The following is an 18823-nucleotide window of genomic DNA, read 5'->3' on the forward strand; positions in this document are numbered from 1 at the left end:
GAACTATGTAGACATGCCCCGGGGTACCCCTCGGTCAATATCCAATAGCGGGACCTGGATGCCCATATTGGATCCTACATATTCTCTGAATATCTTATTGGTTGAACCTCGGTGTTAAGGATTCATATAATCCCGTATGTCATTCCCTTTGTCCTTCGGTATGTTACTTGCCCGAGATTTGATCATCGGTATCTGCATACCTATTTCAATATCGTTACCGGTAAGTCTCTTTACTTGTTCCGTAATACAAGATCCCGTGACTTACACTTAGTCACATTGCTTGCAAGACTTGTGTGTGATGTTGTATTACCGAGTGGGCCCCAAGATACCTCTCCGTCACACGGAGTGACAAATCCCAGTCTTGATCCATACTAACTAAATGGACACCTTCAGAGATACCTTTAGAACAACTTTATAGTCACCCAGTTACATTGTGACGTTTGATGCACACAAGGTATTCCTCCGGTGCCAGTGAGTTATATGATCTCATGGTCATAGGAACAAATACTTGACACGCAGAAAACAATAGCAACAAAATGACACGATCAATATGCTAGGTATATAATTTGGGTCTTGTCCACATGATTCTCCTAATGATGTGATCCCGTTATCAAGTGACAACACTTGCCTGTGGCCAGGAAACCTTGACCATCTTTGATCAACGAACTAGTCAACTAGAGGCTCACTAGGGACAGTGTGTTGTCTATGTATCCACACATGTATTTGAGTTTCCAATCAATACAATTCTAGCATGGATAATAAACGATTATTATGAACAAGGGAATATAATAATAACTAATTTATTATTGCCTCTAGGGCATATTTCCAACAGTCTCCCACTTGCACTAGAGTCAATAATCTAGTTCACATCACCATTTGATTTTAACGAATCCAACACCCTTATAGTTATGGGGTCTGATCACGTCTTGCTCGTGAAAGAGGTTTTAGTCAACGGTTCTGAATCTTTTAGACCCGTGTGTGCTTTACAAATCTTTATGTCATCTTATAGATGTTGCTACTACGTGCTATTCGGAAATACTCCAAATATCTACTCTACTATACGATTCCGTTTTACTACTCATAGTTATTCGGATTAGTGTCAAAGCTTGCATCAACGTAACCCTTTACGACGAACTCTTTAACCACCTCCATAATCGAGAAAAAATCCTTAGTCCATCAATTACTAAGGATAACTTTGACCGTTGTTCAGTGATTCAATCCTGGATCACTCTCTGTGCCTCTTAACAGACTTGTGGCAAGGCACATATCAGGTGCGGTACACAGCATGGCATACTATAGAGTCTACAGCTAAGGAATAGGGGAGGACCTTTGTCCTTTCTCTTTCTTCTGCCGTGGTCGGGCTTTTGAGTCTTACTCAAATTCACACCTTACAACATAGCCAAGAACTCCTTCTTTGTTGATCTATTTTAAACTACTTCAAAAACTTGTCAAGGCATGCATTTCATTTGAAAGTTCTGTTTAGCATTTTGATCTATCTCCATAGATCTTGATGCTCAATGTTCAAGGAGCTCTATCCAGGTCTTCCTTTGAAAAACCCCTTTCAAACAACCTTTATGCTTTAAAGAAATTCTACATTACTTCCGATCAACAATATGTCAACCACATATACTTATTAGTAATTCTATAGTGCTCCCACTCACTTCTTTCGAAATACAAGTTTCTCATAAACCTTGCACAAACCCAAAAGCTTTGATCATCTCATAAAAGCATATATTCCAACTCCGAGATGCTTGCAGCAGTCCATAAAAGGATCGCTGGTGCTTGCGTACTTGTTAGGATCCTTAGGATCGACAAAACCTTCTAATTGTATCACATACAATCTTTCCTCAAGGAAACCATTGAGGAAACAATGTTTTGACTTCCTATGTGCAATATTTCACAAATAATGCAACAACTACTAACATAATTCCAACAGACTTTTAGCATCGCTACGAGTGAGAAAGTCACATCATAGTCAACTCTTTGATCTTGTCGAAAACATCTTTGCGACAAGTCAAGCTTTTCTTAATAGTGACTTATCACCATCATCGTTTGTCTTCCTTTTAAAGATCCATCTTTACTTAATAGTCTTACTACCATCAAGTAGTTCTTCCAAAGTCTACACTTTGTTTTATACATGGATCCTCTCTCGGATTTCATGGCCTCCACCCATTTGTCGGAATCCGGGCCCACTATTGCTTCTCCATAACTCATAGGTTCATTGTTGTTCAACAACATCACCTCCAAGACAGGGTTACCGTACCACTCTATAGTAGTACGCGACCTTTGTCGACCTATGAGGTTTGTAGTAACATGATCTGAAGCTCTAATGATCCTCATCATCACCTTCCACTTCAATTGGTGTAGGCGCCACACAAACATCTTCATGCGCCCTACTACACACTGGTTGAAGTGACGGTTCACTAACCTCATCAAGTTCCACCACCCTCCCACTCAATTATTTTGAGAGAAACCTTTCCTCGAGAAAGGACATATTTCTACAAACAAACACTTTGCTTCCGGATCTGAGAAAGGAGATGTATCCAATTGTTTTGGATATCCTATGAAGATGCATTTATCCGCTTTGGGTTCGAGCTTATCAAATTGAAACTTTTTCACATAAGCGTCGCAGCCCCAAACTTTCAAGAAACGACAGCTCAGGTTTCTCCAAACCATAGTCTATACCGTGTCATCTCAACGGAAATAAGCGGTGCCCTATTTAATGAATGCGGTTGTCTCTAATGCACAACCCATAAACGATAGTGGCAGTTCTATAAGAGACATCATAGTATGCAACATATCAAAATAGGGCATGGCTATGACGTTCGGACACACCATCACACTATGGTGTTCTAGGTGGCATGTATTGCAAAACAATTTCCACATTGTCTTAACTGTGTACCAAAACTCGCAACTCAGATATTCATCTCTGTAATCAAATCGTAGACAGTTTATCCTCTTGTCACGACGATCTTCACTCTGAAATAGCTTTGAACTTTTCAATATTTCAGACTTGTGATTCATCAAGTAAATACTCATGTATCTACTCAAATCATCACTAAAGTAAGAACATAATGATATCCATTGCGTGCCTCAGCACTCATTGGACTGCACACATCAAAAATGTATTACTCCCAACAAGTTACTCTCTTGTTTCATGTGGCATGATTTGCATGTCTCAAGTGATTCAAAATCAAGTGAGTCCAAACGATCCATCTCTATGGAGCTTCTTCATGCATTTATACCAACATGACTCAAGTGGCAGTGCCACAAGTAATTGGTACTATCATTATTACTTTGTATCTTTTGGCATCAATATTATGAACATGTGTAGCACTACGATCGAGATTCAATAAACCATTGAAGGGTAATTATTCAAGCAAATAGAACAACTATTATTCTCTTTCAATGAATAATCGTATTGCAATAAACACGATCCAATCATGTTCATGCTCAACGCAAACACCAAATAACAATTATTTAGGTTTTACCACCAATCCCGATGATAGAGGGAGCGTGCGATGTTTGAGGACATCAACCTTGGAAACACTTCCAACACTTATCGTCACGTCGCCTTTAGCTAGTCACCGTTTATACCGTAGCGTTCATTTCGAGTTACTAATCACTAAGCAACCGAACCGGTATCCAATACCCTCGTGCTACTAGGAGTACTAGTAAAGTATACATCAATATCATGTATATCAAATATACATCTGTCGACTTTTGCCAGCCTTCTTATCTACCAAGCATCTAGGGTAGCTCCGCCTTAGTGACGATTCCCCTTATAACAAAAGCACTTAGTCTCGGGTTTCGGTTCAATCCTGGGTTTCTTCATTAGAGTAGCAACTGGTTTGTCGTTTCATGAAGTATCCCTTCTAGCCCTTGCCTTTCTTGAAACTAGTGGTTTTACTAACCATCAACAATTGATGCTCCTTCTTGATTTCTACTCTTGCAGTGTCAAACATTGCGAATCGCTCAAGGATCATCATATCTATCCTTGATATGTTTATAGTTCATCACGAAGCTCTAGCAGCTTGGTGGCAGTGACTTTGGAGAACCATCACTATCTCATCTGAAAGATTAACTCCCACTTGACTCAAGCGATTGTTGTACTCAGACAATCTGAGAACATGCTCAATAATTTGAGTTTTTATCCTCTACCTTTTAGACAAAAAATCTTGTCGGAGGTCTCACACCTCTCAACAAGGGCACGAGCATGAAATCTCAATTTCATCTCCTAGAACATCTCTTATGTTCCCAGACGTTTCAAAACGTCTTCGGCACCTTGCTTCTAAGCCATTAAGTATCACGCACGGAACTATGACGTAGTCATCAAAACGTGTATGTCAGATGTTCGCAACATCCACAGACGACGCTCGAGGTGCAGCGCACCGAGTGGTGCATTAAGGACATAAGCCTTCTTCCCAGCAATGAAGACAATCCTCAGTTTTACGGACTTAGTTTGTAAAGTGGCTACTATCAACTTTCAACTAAATTTTCTCTAGGATCATATAAAAACAGTAGATCTATAGCGCAAGCTAAATCATAATTCGCAAAGATCTTTTGACTATGTTCATGATAATTAGAGTTTAACTAATCAAATTACTTGATAAACTCCCACTCAAAAAGTACATCTCTCTAGTCATTTGAGTGGTACATTATCCAAATCCACTAACTCAAGTCCGATCATCACGTGAGTTGAGAATAGTTTTAGTGGTAAGCATCTCTATGCTAATCATATCAACTATACGATTCATGCTTGACCTTTCGCTCTCTTATGTTATGAGCCATGTCTGCGCACGCTAAGCTCGTCAAGTTTAACACGAGTGTTCCGCGTGTGCAACTGTTTTGCACCCATTGTATGTGAACGTTGAGTCTATCACACCCAATCATCACGTTGTGTCTCGAAATGAAGAATAGTCGCAATGGTGCACAGTCGGGGAGAACACAATTTCGTCTTGAAATTTTAGTGAGAGATCACCTCATAATGCTACCGTCGTTCTAAGAAAAATAAGGTGCATAAAAGGATTAACATCACATGCAATTCATAAGTGACATGATCTGGCCATCATCTTGTGCTTCTTGATCTCCATCACCAAAGCACCGACGCGATCTTCTTGTCACCGACGCCACACCATGATCACCATCATCATGATCTCCATCAACGTGTCGCCATCGAGGTTCTCGTGCTACTTATGCTATTACTACTAAATCTACATCCTAGCAATATAGTAAACGCATCTCCAAACACAAACGTTAGTTTAAAGACAACCCTATGGCTCCTGTCGGTTGCCGTACCATTGACGTGCAAGTCGATATTAAATATTACAACATGATCATTTCATACATCCAAAATATCATATCACGTCATTGGCCATATCATACCACAAGCATACCCTCCAAAAACAAGTTAGACGTCCTCTAATTTGTTGTTGCATGTTTTATGTGGTTGCTATGGGTATCTAGTAGATCGCATCTTACTTATGCAAAAACCACAACGAAGATGTGCAAATTTCTATTTAACCTCTCCAATGACCGCCTCGATCAAAACCAATTCAACTAATGTTGAAGAAACCGACACCTGCCAGTCATCTTTATGCAACGAGGTTGCATGTCAATCGATGAAACCAGTCTTTCGTAAGCGTACGAATAATGTCGGTCCGGGCCGCTTCAAACCAACAATACCGCTGAATCGGTAAAAGACTAAGGAGGGCAGAAAATCGAACATCACCGTCCACAAAACCCTTTGTGTTCTACTCGAGATAACATCTACGCATGAACCTAGCTCTGAAACCACTGTTGAGGAACATTGCATGGGAAATAAAAAAATTCCTACGCACACGAAGACATATCATGGTGATGTCGATCTACGAGAGGAGATTTGGATCTAGTACCCTTGTAGATCGCACAACAGGAAGCATTAAGAAACGCGGTTGATGTAGTGGAACGTCTTCACGTCCCTCGAACCGCCCCACGAACCGTCCCACGAACCGTCCCGCGATCCGTCCCACGATCCGTCCCGCGATCCGCCCCACGAACCGTCTCACAATCCGTAGCGCGAACTGTCTTGCGATCCATCTCACGATTCGTTCCGATCTAGTGCCGAACGAGCGGCACCTCCGCGTTCAGCACACGTACAGCTCGATGACGATCTCCACCTTATTGATCCAGCAAGAGGGGCAGGAGAGGTAGAAGAGTTCTCCGGCAGCGTGACGGCGCTCAGGTGGTGGTGATGATCTAATCCTGCAGGGCTCCGCCCGAGCTCCGCAGAAATACGATCTAGAGGAAGAACTGTGGTGTCTAGATCTGAGTTGCATGTGCAAAAGGTTGTCTCATATCAGCCCTAAATCACCACTATATATAGGATGGAGGGAGGGGAGGAGGGAGTCTCAAAACCTCAAGGTTTGGCCGAAATTGGAGGTGGAGGAGTCCTACTCCAATCCTACTTGGAGTAGGATTCCGCCTTCCCATTTGGAAACTCTTTCCACCTTGTGTTTTTCCTTCTCAAACCTTATGGGACTTAGTGGGAACTTATTCCAGCCCACTAGGGGCTGGTTTATCTCTTCCCATAGCACATGATATGCCTTGGGGCGTGACACCCCTCCTGATGGTCCCCGGCACCCCTCCCGGCACTCCCGGTACACTACCGATGAGCCCGAAACTTTTCTGTTGACCAAAAGAGGACTTCCTATATATTAATCTTTACCTCCGGACCATTCCGAAGCTCCTCGTGATGTCCTGGATCTCATCCGGGACTCCGAACAACTTTCGGTTACCAACACCTATAACACAACTATACCGAAATATCATCGAACCTTAAGTGTGCAGACCCTGCGGGTTCAAGAACTATGTAGACATGCACCAAGGTACCCCTCGGTCAATATCCAATAGCGGGACCTGGATGCCCATATTGGATCCTACATATTCTTCGAAGGTCTTATCGGTTGAACCTCAGTGTCAAGGATTCATATAATCCCGTATGTCATTCCTTTTCTCCTTCGGTATGTTACTTGCCTGAGATTTGATCGTCGGTATCCGCATACCTATTTCAATCTCGTTACCGGCAAGTATATTTACTCATTCCGTAATAGAAGATCCCGTGACTTACACTTAGTCACATTGCTTGCAAGGCTTGTGTGTGTTGTTGTATTACCGAGTGGGCCCCGAGATACCTCTCCGTCACAAGGAGTGACAAATCCCAGTCTTGATCCATACTAACTCAACGGACACCTTCAGAGATACCTGTAGAACACCTTTATAGTCACCCAGTTACGTTGTGATGTTTGATGCACACAAGGTATTCTCCGGTGCTAGTGAGTTATATGATCTCATGGTCATAGGAACAAATACTTGACACAGAAAACAATAGCAATAAAATTACACGATCAATATGCTACGTATATAACTTGGGTATTGTCCATCACATGATTCTCCCAATGACGTGATCCCGTTATCAAGTGACAACACTTACCTATGGTCAGGAAACCTTGACCATCTTTGATCAACGAATTAGTCAACTAGAGGCTCACTAGGGACAGTGTGTTGTCTATGTATCCACACATGTATTTGAGTTTCCAATCAATACAATTCTCGCATGGATAATAAACGATTATTATGAATAAGGAAATATAATAATAACTAATTTATTATTGCCTCTAGGGCATATTTCCAATAGGTCGCCCCGGTCGTCCCTAGCTACAAACAACGAGGAGGAGGAGAGGAATCACACCAGGTTGGAGAGGGGGTCCATAAGAAGAAGAAAGAGCATTGGAGAGGGCCTGTACCACGAGATCAATGATCGCCCACGGTGGTCGAGCTCGAGTCTGATCCGAGCGTAGGGGCTCATGGAGATGGTGTAGGAGGAGCGGGAGCTCGATTGGGGGACAGAGGAGGCGATGTTAGGGACAATTTTTCTGGGATATTAGTTTCCCATCAAATTACCATTGCGGATACAAGCCCTGGGAATACTGTTAGCTGGTGCACACTTCCTTGAAACAAATATCCAAGCAAAAATATAATTTTGGAGTACAAGACCATGATGGTCTATGGACTACAACAAAGGTCTCTAGTGGTTGATGGCGGAAGCGGTTTGAGGATCTCCAGCGTCTCTGGGACTCTATTTCCCACATGAACACCTGACCTAGTTAATTCCTATCTCGCGCTGCAACTATCCTCAGTTTTTTGTTTCCGGGGCTGTCATCATGATGCTTCTGTCCAAATACGCAATCTAGCCAAGACAATAGCTAGGGACAAGTACTTAATATGAACTTGCAAACATCATGAAAATAGACATAAAATACAAGGTGATTAATATGCACCAAACATTATTCAACGGTATTAAGTGAGTCAAAGGATAAATTCATCAATGCAATCAAGCAAGTGATTTATCCATACTGAAAAATTAAATAAGGAATCCATGATTGAAAATAAAATGGAACATCAGGTGGTAATACTCCCAAAAGTTCCAAAAACATAAAATAGTCCGATCGTGTGTGTGAAGCGATGCCTCGAAAGGATAAAGATATAAAGCATGCCACAGTTTGGCGTGTGAGCGACACCACATAAAGGGCTTATATGAGATAATAAGATGCGTTCCAAAGTCGGGCGTGTGAGCGACACCGCATAAAGGGCTAATAATATAAATGAGTTAATAATAACATGCATGCCGCAGTCGGGCGTGTGAGTGATACCACATAAAGGGCTTATAAGATAATCAAAACAATGAATATCCAAGGGGTAAAACCATCCTAGGGATATTCATGATTCACATACAATAAGAGGTTACTCGATAAAAATATAAATATGATCATCTACCATGATTTACAATTATCCGTGTAGTTAAGTTAATTTCCTCCGAAGAACGACACTGAGACCGACACTTGACCTATCCTAGACCGTAGCACTTAGCCACAGACACAACTATCCGAATAGATATAAACTCTGTAGAGGATGTACTCTTTACCCACGAGTAACGAATTTCTTTAGTTAACTAGAGATGTTAACTAATTCCAATTATGGTCTTTGAGTTGAAAACACACCTAACCTTCACACACTAGTTTAACTTCCCCATGCCTTGGATCAACCATAACGCTCGTTAAGTAAAACTCTAAGTGGGGAGACTCCAAGTCTTGATTAGTGTGGGATCAAATTTATAACGCTTGCTACTAAGGGGTACCCCATCTCAGCCCCAAGCCGGAAACACCCATGCCCCCAGACTAAGTCGCATGCCTACCCTATGCATCCCTGGTATCTTCCACCGTGGCCTCTCTGTATGTTGTGTGCCAAGAAAGGGGTTGAAGACTTATTGAACCGTACCCTACCCATGGCAGGGACAAGTGGTAGTACGAAACAAGTATGGGAGGTTACTGGAACAAGACTCGATCTATGATCGACTCTGGAGGCTTATATCTTCCCTCCATGGTTAGCACAATAGATTTTCTTCACAATTATTTGATAGAGTCACTCCTATCACACCCTGCAATGCCTCACCGGATCCTCCCCATCACAATGAGATAATCGTCCCATGGTCGTGTCTACCCAAGACGTGAACTTCCTCCGGATTTGATCTGGTTAGCATGGGCATGTGTAGAATGAAGAGGTAACTATTGTCACATGCACTTCATGTTTAATAGAAATGGAGTTGTCATCACAAAAAATGCATGAAATATCACCATATAATTATGCTCACTTCACCACCATAACCATGCAATCAAGCACCACCACAATATACCACTCAACCAAATCATATCAGTGTTCAAGATGCTTGCCTTGAGTATTGACAAGGGTAGGGTGCACCCCAAAACATTGAAAATATTCAAGACAAGCATCATAGTGGAGCTGCCACGCGTGCTATGGTGCACCTCAAAAAATTTCAAGATCTTGTGGAGTTGCGCCACGCATGCTATGGTGGTCGGAGCTGTCGACGGTGAGATCGGCAGCGGATGCCGGTATCACACAAAATCGCACCATGACACGCGACTTCCCTTTGCATGATTGGGGTGCGGGGAGGGCCCTAGGTTGGTCTACTTACTCCTAGCTCCTTCGGCTCCTGGAACGGTGGAGCGGTTGCGGAAAATTTAACATCAAGGTTGTGGCTACCACCCTCATCATCGGTGGGGAATAAGGGGCCTCTGGCTAAATCGAGTGCCACTAGTGGACTTAGGGGAACGACAGGAGGGTGCCTGGTCGATTCGTGGAGTGCTGAGGGGCTTAAATAGGCGGGGGAACGTCAGTTCCCGCGACGGCAGGGGATAAGATCGCCGATGCGGCTTCGCTGTAGCTAGGGGCGACACGGAGATGATCGTGACCGATGCAGGAGCTCACGAACGAAGGGAGCGCTACTATAGGGCGAGCTGGCTGGCAGAGAGGGCTCGGGTGGCTTTGCCATGGCACGGGGCGGACGCTGCCCGTGGCTAGCTGCCAAGGCGGCTACAGCGGAGGCTTTCGCGCGTAGGGGTGTCAGCAATGCTAACAAGGGAAGGGGCAGGGTACTCGCTTCACTCGAGCAAGGAAAAGTCATGGGCGTGGGGGTAGGTGGATGCGGCGGCTCGAGCGCGGCGCGTGCAATACACGTGCTTTGGCACACTCTGGATATGCACCCAGGGTGCTCGACAAAATTCTAGTGCATTCAAAGGGGATCCAATGCCTATGGAACTTAACAGGGCTAAGTTAGAGGGCAAGGGAGGGTTGCTAGACAAATTAGTCTGGTCATAGGAGGAGGTTCAAAATGCAATTTTAAAGCTATGTCAATCTGGCCATACACTCTAGGTGCTTGACAAAATGCTAGAGGCATCTAGAGGGTTTTGCTGGTGGTCAAAATCTCCAGATTGGGATCTCTTTAGGTGCTAGCCATGATGATCAAGTTAGTCTTGGAAAACACAAACTTGTTATTGAAAGTTTTGAAGAAAAGCTTTTCTGGACAGAAACTACAGGGCATTAAATCATCACTACTGGAATCAGAGATTTTGCCGTCTTCCTAGTCTTTGCCGTCTGCTAGCTGACGGCAAAGACACTCTTTGCCATCAGCTTCAGCAAAACTGACGGCAAAGAACTGGCTGATGGGAAAGAAGGTCTTTGCCAGCAGTCAACTCTTTGTCGTCTGCCGCAGACGGCAAAGTAGCTCATCTGGCCGGGGGAACCTTAGGTCAAACTACTCCCTTCTTTGCCGTCTGCTCGCTGACGGCAAAGATGCCAGAGGCAGACGGCGAAGAGTATAGCCCCCTTTGTCGTGTGCCAGCAGACGGCAAAGGTCTTGAATCTAGTAACGGCTATCCCGCCCCACCGCGGCCCTCTCTCTCAAATGCCCCCCCCCCCTCTCTCTCTCCTCCCCTGAGGCCCAACGCAGTCACCACTGTCGCCCGGCCACCCCCGGCGCCGCCCCGGTGCCCCTGTTGCCGCCCCGAAGCCGCACAACCCCTCGGCGCCCCCTGGTGCCGCCCCTGAAGCCCCACCGCCGGCGCCCCGCGGTGCCCCTGGTGCGCCCCCGCTGCCCCACCCCCGCCCCCCCTGGTGCCGCCCCCGCAGCCCCACCGCCGGCGCCGCCGGCCCAGCCACTGCCCCGCAGGCCTCGGCGCCGCCCCCGCAGCCCTACTGCCGGTAAGCCCATCCACCCCCGCCCCCTTGATTTTTTATTTTTTGGTATTTAGTTTTTTGCAATTAGATTATAACTACCGGCATGATTTTTTATTGTTGTTGTAGTAGTTGTTCTTGTTAGTGTAGTTGTTGTTGTTATTGTAGTTGTTGTGGCATATATAGTTTAGTTGGTAGGTTAGTTAATTAGTAGTTTTAGTGGTAGTTTAGTTAGTTGGTAGATTTAGTTAGTTAATTAGTAGATTTAGTAGGTAGTTTAGTGGTAGATTTTGTTTCTTTATTTAGTGATAGCTAGATTATTTTTTAGTTACTTAGTGGTAGATTCTGTTTTTGTTTTTTTTTGCTGTTTAGAGCTATCTAGGTTTAGCGATACGTTTAGTTAGCTTGGTTACTTAGGTTAGTTAGTTAGTTAGATTACTAGAAAGAATAGGAGAAGAAGAAGAGGAGGAGGAGGAGAAGAGGAGAAGAGGAGGAGGAGGAGGAGAAGAAGAAGAGAAGAAATAGGCAAAATGAAAAGAAAGAAGAAGAAGAAGAAGAAGAGAAGAAGGAGAAGAAGGAGGAGGAGAAGAGGAGAAGAGGAGGAGGAGAAGGAGAAGAAGAAGAGAAGAAATAGGAAAAATGAAAAGAAAGAAGAAGAAGAAGAAGAATAAGAAGAAGAAGAGAAGAAGAAGGAGGAGGAGGAGGAGGAGGAGGAGAAGGCCAAGGACTTTCTATCCTTCTCCTCCTCCTCATTCTCCTCCTCCTCCTCCTTCTTCTTGATTTCTTCTTCTTCTCCTCCTCCTCCTCCTCTTTCTTCTCCTATTTCCTATTATCCTTGCTTTAATTAACCCAACAATACCATAATTAGCCCATTTAGATCCAAAATACCATAATAAGCTCAAAATGGCACAAGAACCTTGGTTAGCTCATGAATATTGTATACTTAGCTTGTTTTCCTCTAAAATGACATAATTGGAACATTTAGCTCAAAAAAGACATAATTAGGTAATTTAGCTCCAACAAGAGGAGAAGAGGAGAAGAAATAGGCAAAATGAAAAGATAGAAGAAGAAGAAGAAGAGAAGAAGAAGAAGAGAAGAAGGAGAAGGAGGAGGAGGAGGAGGAGGAGGAGAAGGCCAAGGACCTTCTAGTCCTTCTCCTCCTCCTCCTTCTCCTCCTCCTCCTCCTTGATTTCTTCTTCTTCTTCTCCTCCTCCTCTTTCTTCTCCTCTTTCATATTATCCTTGCAATTGCTTTAATTTCCCCAACAATGACATAATTAGTCCATTTAGCTCCAAAATACCATAATAAGCTCAAAATGGCATAATAACCTTGGTTAGCTCATTAATATTATATACTTAGCTTGTTTTCCTCTAAAATGGGATAATTAGCCCATTTAGCTCAAAAAAGACATAATTAGGTAATTTAGCTCCAACAAGAGGAGAAGAGGAGAAGAAATAGGCAAAATGAAAAGAAAGAAGAAGAAGAAGAAGAAGAAGAAGAAGAGAAGAAGGAGAAGGAGGAGGAGGAGGAGGAGAAGGCCAAGGACCTTCTATCCTTCTCCTCCTCCTCCTCCTCCTCCTCCTCCTTCTTCTTGATTTCTTCTTCTTCTCCTCCTCCTCCTCCTCTTTCTTCTCCTCTTTCATATTATCCTTGCTTTAATTAACCCAACAATGACATAATTAGCCCATTTAGCTCCAAAATACCATAATAAGCTCAAAATGGCACAAGAACCTTGGTTAGCTCATGAATATTATATACTTAGCTAGTTTTCCTGTAAAATGACATAATTGGAATATTTGTGTTGATCAAAGGATTTACATGTGATAGTTGTCTCGTCGCTGTGAGGTCTGCTGTGCGAAGACCTGCCCATGCGTTGTACGAGCTCCGCCCCTGCATTCGTGGGTCAGTACAAATTTCATCTCCTCCCCGCCCCTTCATTTACTGTGGCTCGGTTTCCGGATGAAACTTTCTAGATTTAGGTAATTCAATTAATTTATCAGTATGCGTGACCAGTATGCGTCTCCCATTCGAAAGGACGACATCTATAAATATGCATGTCTTTGCATATTTATAACCGCCATCCTTTTGAATTGTCCAACATTATCCATGGATGGCCCGAGTATGTGTAGATTGGGTTCGTTTTCCCATATGCTATGCTCTGGATCCGATGCGGAATTTCGTCAGTGCCTCCCTGTTGTTCTCCGGATGCACATCCTCTCTGTTTATTGCGGAGACGTGTATCAGGAGAACAGCGGGGAGGTGCTGCCGAAATTTTGCGTTGGATCCAGAGCAGAGCATGGGAAAACAAACCCAATCTACACATACTCGGGTGGGATTAGGACCTATCTTTACCTATTAGCGTGTAGGTTGCCTGGACGTAATAAAAATGGCGAACCTGATTAAACGATGAATATAAATGCTAAATTATATATAAATATATTTCTTCTGTCTTTAGTAGCTACGCAAGATGAGTGATCGTGCGTGGATGTATACCGGTCACCCTAGTCAGAAAGAGATGACGAAAGAATGGTTATTAAAAACAAAGGAATTTGTGAAAGCCGCATTCGCAAATGGTCAGGAAAGAAACTGTTGCCCCTGTCCTGGATGCGACAACTATAAAAAGACGACAGAGGCTGTAATGATTGAACACCTGCAGAGGAGGGGTTTTAAGCCTAATTATATGGTGTGGACATTTCATGGTGAGTCTATACAACGCACAAGAGCTGAGGTGGTCCGTCGTCGCACGGACGACCATGGTACTGGGATCGAAGACATGGTGCAAGACTTTGATGATGCTCGGGATTCGGAAGATGAGATGGAGGAATCTGCAAAGGCCTTTTATGAAGTCTTCAAAACGTCCTCTCCATGAGCACACTGAGTTCTGTCAGCTGGATGCAATTGCACAAGTAATGGCTCTGAAGGCTCAGTTCAACTTGGGAAGAGAATGCTACGACGCGATGATGACACTATTTGGACGTTTCCTACCCAAAGGCCATGTCATGCCTGCAAACCTGTACCAGTCGGACAAAATACTTCGTGTACTTAAGATGCCCTATGAGAAGATAGATGCATGTGAGAAAGGATGTGTCTTATTTAGGAAGGAGTATGCACACTTGGACTATTGTCCCAATTCCGAGTCATGCAGGTATCTTGTGGTAGACAACGGTATGGGTGAGAAGAGGCAGACCAAAATCGCAGTTAGTGTTCTTCGGTATATGCCAATCGTACCAAGACTTCAACGTCTTTTCATGGTCGAAGAGACAGCCAGACAGATGACATGGCACAAATTGGGCAAAAGAACCGAACTAGATGCGGATGGGAATAAGATGATGGTACACACATCGGATGGGGAAGCGTGGAAACATTTCGATGGATTGCATCAGGATAAAGCGGCAGATCCAAGGAATCCTCGAGTCTGCGCCGCCACGGATGGTTTTAATCCCTTCGGCATGACGGCAACCCAATACAGTTGTTGGCCTGTATTTGTCATTCCACTCAATCTCCCCCCGGGCGGGTTATGCAAAGAAGGAACATATTTCTGACGTTGATAATTCCAGGGCCCAATTATCCAGGGAAGAATATGAATGTGTACCTGCAACCTCTTAAGGATGAATTGGAAGAAGCTTGGGAAAATGGGGTCAACACATACGATGCCGCTAGAAAAGAAAACTTCAAAATGCATATGTGGTACATGTACTCTATGCATGACTTGCCAGCGTATGCGCTATTCTCTGGATGGTGTGTACATGGAAGGTTCCCGTGCCCCCAATGCAAGGCAGCTCTTCAGTTTCATTGGTTGCATGAGGGTCGGAAGTATTCTTGCTTTGACTTGCATAGACAGTTCCTGGATCCTGAACATCAGTTCAGAAAAGACAAGAAGAACTTTACAAAAGGTAAAGTTGTCAAAAACTTGGCACCACCTGCGTTCACAGGCCAACAGATCCTGGACCAGTTAAACGCCCTCGAGCCTGATCCAGAGCGTCCAGGGTATTTCAAGGGGTATAATTCAAAACATGCCTGGACTCACAAGCCATGCTTCTGGGATCTGCCTTACTTCAAAGACCTCCTTCTTCCACACAATATCGACATGATGCACGCTGAAAAGAATATCGGAGAGGCTATTTTTGGTACATTGTTCGACATAGATGGGAAGACAAAGGATAATATTAAGGCTAGAGTCGATCAAGAGACACTATGTCATAGACCGTTACAAAACATGCGAGAAGGCAAAGGAAAGCAGAAGTGGTCGAAGCCAAAGGCCTGGTTCAATCTTCGAAGGCCAGCTATGAGGTAAATTATCTTGTGGGTCAAAATGCACTTGATGTTCCCCGATGGGTATGCAGCGAATCTAAAGAGGGGAGCGAGTCTTGAAAAAATAAAAATCTTTGGTCTCAAGAGTCATGATTGGAACATATGGCTAGAGCGGGTAATGCCGGTGAAGTTATGTGGCTTTATTCCTGAGGATGAATGGCTAGTACTGGCGGAGCTGAGCTATTTCTTCCGTGTTCTTTGTGCGAAAGAATTGTCGCCTGGCGTGGTAGAAGACATGGAGGAGTTTGTGTTGGGGAACGTCGCATGGGAAACAAAAAATTTCCTACGCGTACGAAGACCTATCATGGTGATGTCCATCTACGGGAGGGGATGAGTGATCTACGTACCCTTGTAGATTGTACAGCAGAAGCGTTAGTGAACGCGGTTGATGTACAGGAACGTCCTCACGTCCCTCGATCCACCCCGCGAACAATCCCGCGATCAGTCCCACGATCTAGTACCGAACGGACGGCACCTCCGCGTTCAGCACACGTACAGCTCGACGATGATCTCGGCCTTCTTGATCCAGCAAGAGAGACGGAGAGGTAGAAGAGTTCTCCGGCAGCGTGACGGCGCTCCGGAGGTTGGTGATGACCTTGTCTCAGCAGGGCTCCGCCCGAGCTCCGCAGAAACGCGATCTAGAGGAAAAACCGTGGAGGTATGTGGTCGGGCTGCCGTGGAAAAGTCGTCTCAAATCAGCCCTAAAACCTCCGTATATATAGGTGGGAGGGAGGGGAGGAGGCAGCCTCAAAACCTAAAGGTTTTGCCGAAATTGGAGGTGGAGGAGTCCTACTCCAATCCTACTTGGAGTAGGATTCCACCTTCCCACTTGGAAACTCTTTCCACCTTGTGTTTTTTCCTTCTCAAACCTTATGGGCCTTAGTGGGAACTTATTCCAGCCCACTAGGGGCTGGTTTATCTCTTCCCATAGCCCATGAGACCCCTTGGGGCGTGACACCCCTCCCGATGGTCCCCGGCACCCCTCCTGGCACTCCCGGTACACTACCGATGAGCCCGAAACTTTTCCGGTAATGCACGAAAACCTTCCGGTAACCAAATGAGGTCATCCTATATATCAATCTTCGTTTCCGGACCATTCCAGAAACCCTCGTGACGTCCGTGATCTCATCCGGGACTCCGAACAACATTCGGTAACCAACCATATAACTCAAATACGCATAAAACAACGTCGAACCTTAAGTGTGCAGACCCTGCGGGTTCGAGAACTATGTAGACATGACCCGAGAGACTCCTCGGTCAATATCCAATAGCGGGACCTGGATGCCCATATTGGATCCTACATATTCTACGAATATCTTATCGTTTGAACCTCAGTGCCAAGGATTCATATAATCCCGTATGTCATTCCCTTTGTCCTTCGGTATGTTACTTGCCCGAGATTCGATCGTTAGTATCCGCATACCTATTTCAATCTCATTTACCGGCAAGTCTCTTTACTCGTTCCGTAATACAAGATCCCGCAACTTACATTAAGTTACATTGCTTGCAAGGCTTGTGTGTGATGTTGTATTACCGAGTGGGCCCCGAGATACCTCTCCGTCACACGGAGTGACAAATCCCAGTCTCGATCTATACTAACTCAACGAACACCTTCGGAGATACCTGTAGAGCATCTTTATAGTCACCCAGTTACGTTGCGATGTTTGATACACACAAAGAATTCCTCCGGTGTCCGTGAGTTATATGATCTCATGGTCATAGGAACAAATACTTGACACGCAGAAAACAGTAGCAACAAAATGACACGATCAACATGCTACGTCTATTAGTTTGGGTCTAGTCCATCACATGATTCTCCTAATGATGTGATCCCGTTATCAAGTGACAACACTTGCCTATGGCCAGGAAACCTTGACCATCTTTGATCAACGAGCTAGTCAACTAGAGGCTTACTAGGGACAGTGTTTTGTCTATGTATCCACACAAGTATTGTGTTTCCAATCAATACAATTATAGCATGGATAATAAACGATTATCATGAACTAAGAAATATAATAATAACTAATTTATCATGGCATCTAGGGCATATTTCCAACAGTCTCCCACTTGCACTAGAGTCAATAATCTAGTTCACATCACCATGTGATTCCAACGAATCCAACACCCATATAGTTATGGGGTCTGATCACGTCTTGCTCGTGAGAGAGGTTTTAGTCAACGGTTCTGAAACTTTCAGATTCGTGCGTTCTTTACAAATCTTTATGTCATCTTATAGATGCTGCTACTACGTGCTATTCGGAAATGCTCCAAATATCTACTCTACTATACGAATCCATTTCACTACTCATAGTTATCCGGATTAGTGTCAAAGCTTGCATTGACGTAACCCTTTACGACAAACTCTTTAACCACCTCCATAATCGAGAAAAATTCCTTAGTCCATTAGTTACTAAGGATAAATTTCGACCGCTGCTAGTGATTCAATCATGGATCACTCTCTGTACCTCTCAACATACTTCGAGTCAAGGCACACTTCAGGTGCGGTACACAGCATGGCATACTTTAGATTCTAAGGCCAAGGCATAGAAGACGACCTTCTTCTATTCTCTTTATTCTGCCGTGGTCGGGTTTTGAGTCTTACTCAAATTCACACCTCACAACGCAACCAAGAACTCCTTCTTTGCTGGTTTATTTTGAACTCTTTCAAAAACTTGTCAAGGCATGCATCTTGTTGAAACTTCTATTAAGCGCTTTCGATCTATCTCCATAGATCTTTGATGCTCAACGTTCAAGTAGCGTAATACAGGTACTCCTTTGAAAACTTCTTTCAAACAACCTTGTATGCTTTACAGAAATTCTACATTACTTCTGATCCACAATATGTCAACCACATATACCTATCAGAAATTCTGTAGTGCTCCCACTCACTTCTTTGGAAATACAAGTTTCTCATAAACCTTGTACAAACCCAAAATCTTTGATC

This window comes from Hordeum vulgare, chromosome 3H, assembly GCF_904849725.1.
Source record: "Hordeum vulgare subsp. vulgare chromosome 3H, MorexV3_pseudomolecules_assembly, whole genome shotgun sequence".
Taxonomy (NCBI): Eukaryota; Viridiplantae; Streptophyta; class Magnoliopsida; order Poales; family Poaceae; genus Hordeum; species Hordeum vulgare.